The sequence below is a fragment of the Chenopodium album genome, chromosome 13 (assembly GCF_948465745.1).
Source record: "Chenopodium album chromosome 13, dcCheAlbu1.1, whole genome shotgun sequence".
Taxonomy (NCBI): domain Eukaryota; kingdom Viridiplantae; phylum Streptophyta; class Magnoliopsida; order Caryophyllales; family Amaranthaceae; genus Chenopodium; species Chenopodium album.
Genome location: NC_137846.1, coordinates 26,991,754 through 27,000,414, shown reverse-complemented (window position 1 = coordinate 27,000,414; position 8,661 = coordinate 26,991,754). Strand labels below are relative to the sequence as shown.

The 8,661-nt window shown below is 41.4% G+C and overlaps 1 non-coding gene across 1 annotated transcript; it reads left to right on the top strand.

The window, feature by feature from the left end:
• Positions 1-2,621: 2,621 nt before the first annotated feature.
• Positions 2,622-2,727, top strand: LOC145577223 (small nucleolar RNA R71). Its single transcript, XR_014098690.1, has one exon. It is a non-coding gene; the product is annotated as a small nucleolar RNA R71 (small nucleolar RNA).
• The last annotated feature ends 5,934 nt before the right edge of the window (positions 2,728-8,661 follow it).

Here is an 8,661-nt window from a genome sequence, read left to right as displayed (position 1 = left end):
AGAATTTGATCAATGAAAGGAAGGGGGAAGTGATCTTTCTTTGTGGATGTGTTTAGACGTCTACAGTCTATACACATCCTCTATCTTGTGACCGTCCTCGTCGGAATGAGCTCACCTTTCTCATTCTCGACGACGGCCATGCCTCCCTTCTTTGGGACAACATGAATGGGAGAGACCCACCTAGAACTCGAGATGAGGAATATAATTACCGCATCCAAAAGTTTGGTGATCAGCTTCTTCACTACCTCTCCCATTTGGGGGTGTAGCTTTCGTTGTCTCCCAATAGAAGGTAGAGCACCCTCCTCAAGGGTTATATGATGTGTACATAAAGTGGGGCTTATACCTTTGAGTCCATCAATGGTATAACCCAAAGCACCTTGGTGCTTTCTCAAAACATCACACAACTCTTGAGTTTGGCACTCACTCAAAGAAGAGCTAACAATCACGGGATAGGTGGAGTTGGGTCCAAAGAATTCATACCTAAGGTATGATTGAAGAGGTTTAAGCTCAACCATTGGCACACCTTTACCTTCCTTTGATTTAGCAACTTGCAACGCTTCTTGTCTAGAAATGCTTATACCCGTTTGCTCTTCAACATCCTAAGGGCTTCCATTGAGCATATCTTCATACAAAACCATCTCCTTGCTAGGAGTACCTATCTTTTCCTTATTCAATAAAACATTCTCAAGAGCATCGTTAGAAGTGAGCAATTGCTCACGCATGGAAGACACAACATGATCAAGAGAATCAATTAACATGCAATTTTCTAATTAAGAACTTGGATACTTCATACTATCATTCAAGTCAAATTCTATCACCTCATCCCCTACTTTGAGTGAAATTTTAGCACTTTTCACATATATCATAGCACCCGAAGTAGAAAGGAATGGTCTCCCTAAAATAATAGGAATATTAGCATCTTCGTCCATTCAAGCACCACAAAGTCCACCGGAATAACAAATTTCCCAACCCTCAAAGGGACATCCTCTACCTTACCCTCAAGAAACTTAATCGACCTATCGGCCAATTGCAAAGTGATGTTAGTAGGTAAAAGTTCCCCTAGCTCAAGTCATTGGTACACCGAATATGGCACAAGGCTAACACTAGCTCCTAGGTCACACAAGGCATTCTCGATTTGCATTTTGTAAATGGCACAAGGGATGGAAAAGTTTTCGGGATCTTATAACTTAGGTGGCATCTTGTTCATTATGATTGCACTACTATTCTCGGTCAAGTTCACCTTCTCTACACCATCACAAGTCCTCCTACCGCTCAAAATGTCTTTGAGGTATTTTGCGTAGTTGGGCATTTGGGTGACAACTTCGGTACATGGTGGAGAAAGGTGAAGTTGCTTGAGCATGTCAATAAATCTTCCAAATTGTTCATCTAACTTGCGTCTCATGAATTTTTGTGGATAAGGAACCTTGGGTTTCACAATTTCAATCTCAACCTCAATAAAAGATGCACCATCTCTCTCATCTTCTACCAAAACTTCTTTTGTGGCCTCCTTGGTCTCACTCTTCCTAGGTAAATTCTCGTCAAGAACCTTACCACTCCTTGTGACAATAGCATTGACCGGTCTCTTGGGATCTAGGCCTTGGGAAGGTAAAGAAGAAGGACTAGTATGGTCTTTCAAAGCATTAACAATTTGAGAAATTTGGTTTTCAAGCATCTTATTATGAGTCATCATTTCATTAAATTTCTTGTCACTTACGGCCATGTAAGTGTTCAACAACTTTGTTTGGTTTTCAATGATTTCTTCCAAATTGGTTCTATGAGAATAAGAAGAGGTTTGAACATAGGAATTATCATTTTGGGTCTTTGGAGCAAAACCGGGTGGGGGACCCCTTTGAGAGTTATTTTGAAAATTTCTTATCTTTTGATTGTTCCAATTACCTCTACCTTGATTAATGTTACCATAACCTTGGTTATGATTACCATAATTTTGGTTATGATTTTGGCTACAATAACCTTGGTTTACCTCGGGAATTTTGGTTCCCATGGTTCCTATTACCACCACCTTGGTTGTAGTTGTCAAAATTGTCATGGTTATTGTAATTCCTATTCCATTGACCTGTTTGATTCTCAAACCTAGAATCAATATTATTTGACACATAGTTCACATGCTCATTCACATTTCCATCTTAATCATCACAAAAATCCATACATGCATGAGGTCAATTAGAAACATCATGATCATACGATCCACAATCATCATAAAACAAGCATCCACTTGGCATGTTATTAGAAGAGGGAGGAGTTGAGAATTAGAAGACATACCTCTCCCCTTAGATTGGGAGGGAAGACTTGAAACTTGGTAGGTAGCACTTTCCAACTTCGCCTTGATAGCGGACATCTCCTTCCCCAAGTTTGTCATTTGTGAGGATAGATTGTTGATTGCATTTAGATGATCAACCGAGTACACCGAAGAGCTACTCTTGCTAATTGACTCTCTTTCTCCATCTTGCCAATCTCTATAATACCTCACTATGTCTTCAATTATGTCTACTACATCCTCTTCCATTTTATTCATGATAGGACCTCCGCCTCCTCCATCTAAACAGGATTTTCCTTGAGGACTAAGGCCTCCATAGAAAATTTGAATAATTTGATAAGTAGGAATTCCGTGGTGAGGACATTCTTTTTGATACTCTTTTTATCTCTCCCATGCTTCATAGAGACTCTCACTAGGCTTTTGCTTGAAACCTTAAATCAAAGCTTTAGCTTCCGCCATTTTCTTTTGTGGGTAAAAACGGGATAGAAACTCCTTGGTCACTTTCTCCCATGTCCTTAGAGAATTCGGCTTGACTTCGTTGTCTAGCCATTCCAAGGCACGCCCTATGAGAGAAAAGGGAAAAAGCTTGAGGCGGATGAATTCTTGGGAAATCCCATTCACCTTGATAGTATTGCAATAGTTTTCAAACTCCTTGAGATGATTTATCAGGCTTTCATGCTTGGCCCCGCTTAATTGTTGCCTCTCTATCAAAATGATCATTACTGGTCTTATTTCAAAGTCATTTGCCGGTGTTGTAGGTGGAGCAATTCCACTTTCCAATCTATATGCACCGGGAATCCCCAATTCTTTCAATGTCACCCTTGGATTTTCTTCCATTTTTGCTTGTTCCTCTTGTTGTGGTTCTTCTTCACTTGAAGTGCTAGGGCTCAAAGATCGTCTAATAACCCTTAACCTTGCAATAGTTCTCTCAATTTCCGAATTAAATGGCATTAGTGAACGACCACGTGCTCTATGCATAAAATCTTTAAAGAAATGGTTAGTAGCACGGCTACAAGTGTAGCCTAAAAGAAAATCTTTTTGTATTTTCAATTAAAGATGAAATAGACTCAACAACTATAACAAAGCACCAATATCATTCCCCGGCTATGGCGCCATTTTTGACGTAGGGAAAAGTAGGTCGTTTTCTACCCTTTCCTAGAGCCAAACAAAATTTATAAACACTCGACCAACCTAATACGAGTATATGGTAAGTCAAGGGTCGACCCCAAAGGAATGAGTAGGTGCAAGCTATAGCCTAGGCCATGGTACTTCAAAGATTGTAGAAAGATATGGTTGGTAACTAAGGTGTCGAGAAAGCTAGATAAATTGAGAAATTCAATATACTAAACACTAGGGATATATGTTCCACATGCAAGCTCAATGATTATGCTAATTGAAGGATTACCCAATCTATTCAAACATTGCAAAGGACAAACAATAGTTGCAATAAATGAAATTCAAGAGCTATCCCCTACAAACCAAGCTAGGGTTCACTATGAATGCTTAACTAGGAAAAATCACAATCGAATTCAATCAATTAAAGCAATTCTCAAATCAAGAGTTCGTTTAATTGACATTTTCAATGCAATCTAGATTAATCTTATAAGTTGATCACTCCTAGTCTAATTAATCACATGCACAACTATGTCAACCAATTTAATTGCAACAATTCAATCAATCAAGGATCATCAACCAGCAAATATCATCAATCAAGCATGCTTCCCCTTCTCCCTAGCAACTAATCTACTCACTAATCATGGTTAAATTGAAAAACAAAACAAATTCAATCACAATCTTATTCATTTAAAGTTTATTCAAGAAAAAATCAATCACTTAACAAATTCTAAAGAAAAGAATGGAATTTAAATCAAACATTCAAGAATTTAAAGGAAATTGCAAATAAAGTAAATTCAAAGGAAAGAAATCTCACAAACTTTCATTGATGTGAAGAAGAAATCCAAGATCAAGTTGAAAACAAAGTTCAAATTCATGTATAATCAAGTAATCTTATGCTTCTCTCTCTGCTAAATCTGGAAAATAAGAGTCAAAGTACAAAAAATAAGTCATCCCCCCCCCCCGAAAAAGGAAAAGTCTAAGGGTATAAATTGAAAATTGAGCGAAGGAGAGCGGGGCGCCTGGTGCGTGCGCACCACCAGGCCGCGCACGCACACCTACAAAACAAGTTAAAGAAACGAAGAAGCGAGAAAAGATAACCGAGAAATGAATAAAATAAAAGGAAATCCACCAAAAACACATATTTCTCTAAACTTATGCAAAAACATGCAAAACAAGCATTGTTATGCAAAATCACGACATAGAATACTAAAAACGAGCATAAATCTACAAAGAAAACCTAGCCTAAGTGTTCCATAAATGACACTCATCAAAGCCGGACGGGGAAATAAGCCAATAGACGTTGATGATATCAAGGATGACCATCCGACCCCACCAGCCTCAAAGAAAAGGAAGATTGATCAGCTTGTGGTGGTCAAAAAAGAAAAGCAATAGCAATCACTGACCGGGGAACGGTCAGTTGACCTCTGTCCCCAGCCAGCTAGTGAACACATTGATATTCCTCAGGACGACAGTCGTCCAGAGCGAATTGTTAAGTTTGGGACGGTTGCTTTTGTATAAATGGATGCTGACTTACACTATCTATTGAAAGAAGTCAAAAACATTTTTGCGTTTGAAGTGGAAGAGATGGCAAGCATCAGCTCGGATCTTACTGTCCACAAACACGCCGTGGATCTTAAAAAGAAGCCCATCCGGAAAAAGAAAAGAAATCATGGCGAGGAGAGAAGTCAGGCGGCAGCCGCCGAAGTAAAGAAGCTGTTAGACGCTTGGTTCATTCGACCATGTAACTTCCATGACTAGGTTCCGAATGTTGTGCTCGTGAAGAAGCCAAAGGGTACCTAGCGCATGTGCGTTGACTACACTGACTTGAACAGAGCATGTCCGAAGGATAGTTACCCACTTCCAAATATCAACAGTGTGGTAGACTCTACAGCCGAACATGCCCTGATGAGCTTTATGGACACCTACTCAAGCTTCCACCAGATTCCCCAATGGGAAAAGGATTAAGAGAAGACGACATTCATCACTGATCAGGGGTTATTCTGTTACACCATAATGCCATTTGGCTTGAAGAATGCGCCTGCTACTTTCTAATGAATGATTAATACGGTCTTCATTAATCAGATTGGGAGGAATGTAGAGGCGTACATCGATGACATGATAGTCAAATCCAAGTAACAGGCGGATCCCCTCGCTGACCTCCGAGAAACATTCGCCACTCTCAGGCGGCATAAGGTCATGCTCAATCCCAAGAAATGTGTCTTTGGTGTTGAGCCTAGGAAGTTACTTAGATTCCTAATTAACCAAAGGGGGATAGAGGCTAACCCTAAAAAAATACAGGCGGTCATTGGCATGCATTTGCCCCGCACTATCAAAGAAGCAAAAAAGTTAATAGGTAGTCTGGCGGCCCTAGGGAGATTCTTTAGCCGGTCAGGTGACAAGTGCCTCTACTTCTTCTAGACTGTCAAGAAGAAGACTATGTTTTAATGGGGGGATGATGTTGAGGAGGCCTTCCAAAAATTGAAGCAACAGTTGCACTCTTTGCCAAGGCTGGTCAGCCCTCTGCCCAAAGAGACACTCTACATTTACCTTGCTATCTCAGATCATGGCCTCAGTACTGTTCTCTTTGCTGAAAGAGACGGCACCCAGCTCCTGGTCTATTTCATTATCCACGTTCTCAGAAACGCAAAGCTTTGGTACCCCATGGTTGAAAAATTTTGCCTCGCTCTTTACATGGCTGTCAAGAAGTTGAAACCTTACTTCTTGGCACATCCGGTAGTGGTCTACACTGACCAACCGATCAAGCGGCCAATGACGACCTTGGAATCATCAGGCCGAATTCTCAAATTGGCTATTGAATTACAAGGCCTGGAAATCACTTACGAACAAAAGAAGGCAATAAAAGGGAAGGCATTCGCCGACTTTATTGTCAAAATGACAAGGCCGGCTTCGCCGAATAACACTGATTAGGTCTGGAAAGTGTACATGGATGGGAGCTCCACTATGAATGGCTGTGGTGCAGGAGTTATATATCAGTCCCTTGAAGGGGATAAGTACGAGCATGCACTACGGTTCAAGTTCCGGGCCTCAAATAATGAGGTAGAGATTGACGCCTGCTCTGACTCTCACTTGGTCGTGAGCCAATACCATGGGGATTATGAAGCCACCCATCCGGCTATGATCAAATACTTGCAGGCGGTTAAAGCTAAGGCCAAGACACTTGAAGAATTTAATCTAAGTCAAGTGCCTTAATCCGAAAACAATCAGGCGAATGCTCTGTCTAAGCTGGTATCATCCGCCTCATGTGATACACCTCGGTCAGTCTTCTAGGAAGTAATTGAAAAACGAAGCATTGAAGAAGATCCCTTTGGAGTACTTGACCGAACTTCTACTTGGATGGATAGCATCCGGGCGTATCTGCTAGACGACACGCTGCCAGATTCAACTCCAGAAGCAGCCGCACTGAAAAAACGTGCGGCCAATTTCAAAATTAGTAAAGGAGAGCTTTTTAAGAAAGGGTTCCTTCAACAACTCTTTAAATGCATCACCCCCGAAAAGGGGCAAGAAATTCTGGAAGACCTTTATGTGGGCTTTTGTGACTCACATATAGACGACAGGTCTCTAGTAGAAAGGACCAGGCGACAGGGTTACTTCTGGCCACCCTGGAGAAAGACGCCATGACATTGGTGAAAAAGAGCGATAAATGCAAAATATTCGGCAAACTTATACACCGTCCGACCACAGATTTGACGGCCATTCACAGCCCAGTTCCATTCGCCAAGTGGGCATAGACATCCTGGGGCCATATACTGCTGCGTCAGGCGGAAGGCGGTATATCTTTGTTACCGTAGATTTTTTCACCGAATGGGCAGAGGCAGAGGGGGTAAAAAACATCAAGACTAAGGATGCCATCTCCTTTATCTGGAAGAATATCATCATCCGGTTCGGGGTGCATATGTCTATGGTTTTTGACAATAGTCCTCAGTTTGAGACGCCTCAACTCAAGACTTGGTTAAGGGATCAAGGGATCTCACACTATTTTGCATCAGTCGGCCGACCCTAAGCAAACGGACAGGTTGCAACCTTCAACAAGTTGATCTCAGACGGTATAAAAAAGAAGATTGAAAGAGTTGGCGGCCTATGGGCGGATGAACTGCCACACGTCCTTTGGGCCATCAGAACAACAACAAAAGGGGTAACTGGAGAGACCCCATTCCTCATGGTGTACGGTGCAGAGGCCGTCTTTCCCATCGAACACTATAAGCTGACTCTTCGAATCATATTGTATGACGAAGAGGCAAATGCATCTAGCATTAGACTCGCTTCCAAAACGTAGGGGCAATGCCGCCCTACGCCATGAGATCTACTGTTTGAGAAATACTAGATCCTACAACAAGAGAGTGCACAAACGGCTCCTTATGGTTGGGGACTTTGTGCTACGGAAAATAGAGGCAGATGGTAGGGCGAATAAACAAGGGAAGCTAACCCCAAATTGGGACAGCCCCTACCGAATCTATGAAGAAGTAAAAGGCGGCACCTACCATCTGGAGACACCAGACGACAGGCAGCTACCCAGAACTTGGAATGTAGATAACTTGAAAAAGTACTACTTCTGAAATTTTGTAAATTTTTTTATTCAAACTCATTAATGAAAAATCTGCCTTCTTTCCCAGACTATCTATTTATTTTCAAGAGCACCCCCTGCGTATTGTGCAGACGGACTGATGAGCGTCATTTATGGCGCTCAAAAGAATAAGATTTAGATTCATTTTCTTTATTTTCTTTCATCATTTTCATATAATTCTCTTAGTTTTATTTGATTTTCCATTTTTATAATTCACTTTGGTTCTCGATTAGTTTTTACGAGATCATCATATTTTTAGTTGATAATTCATAGTTTAGTTTTAGTTTTATTTTGTTATGCTTTCTCTCTCTTTGTTTTATTTGTGTTTTGTAGGTGAATAATCAAGTCAATTTGCTTATTTTGGGACTGCCTTGCTCGCGGGCATCATCTCGAGTGCACTGATGATGGGGATGCTCGGAAGCGCGGAGTTTGATCAAGCAAAGCGAAGGAGCCAAGGCCTCGTACACCACGCAGGGGTGCGCACGCGCGACATAGGGGTGCGTGCGCGCAAACCCAGCTGTGCGCGCGCGCGGCTGGTCTGTGCGTTCGCACGACCCTGCGCAGCCCCCTTCGCTCGATTTTTCTATTTATAGCTTTTGACTTTCTTTTTTATGACGACTTAACTTTTTTACTTGAGATATAAATTTTCCAGAAATAGTAGAGAGAGAAAGTAGAGAGAGAAGCTTAA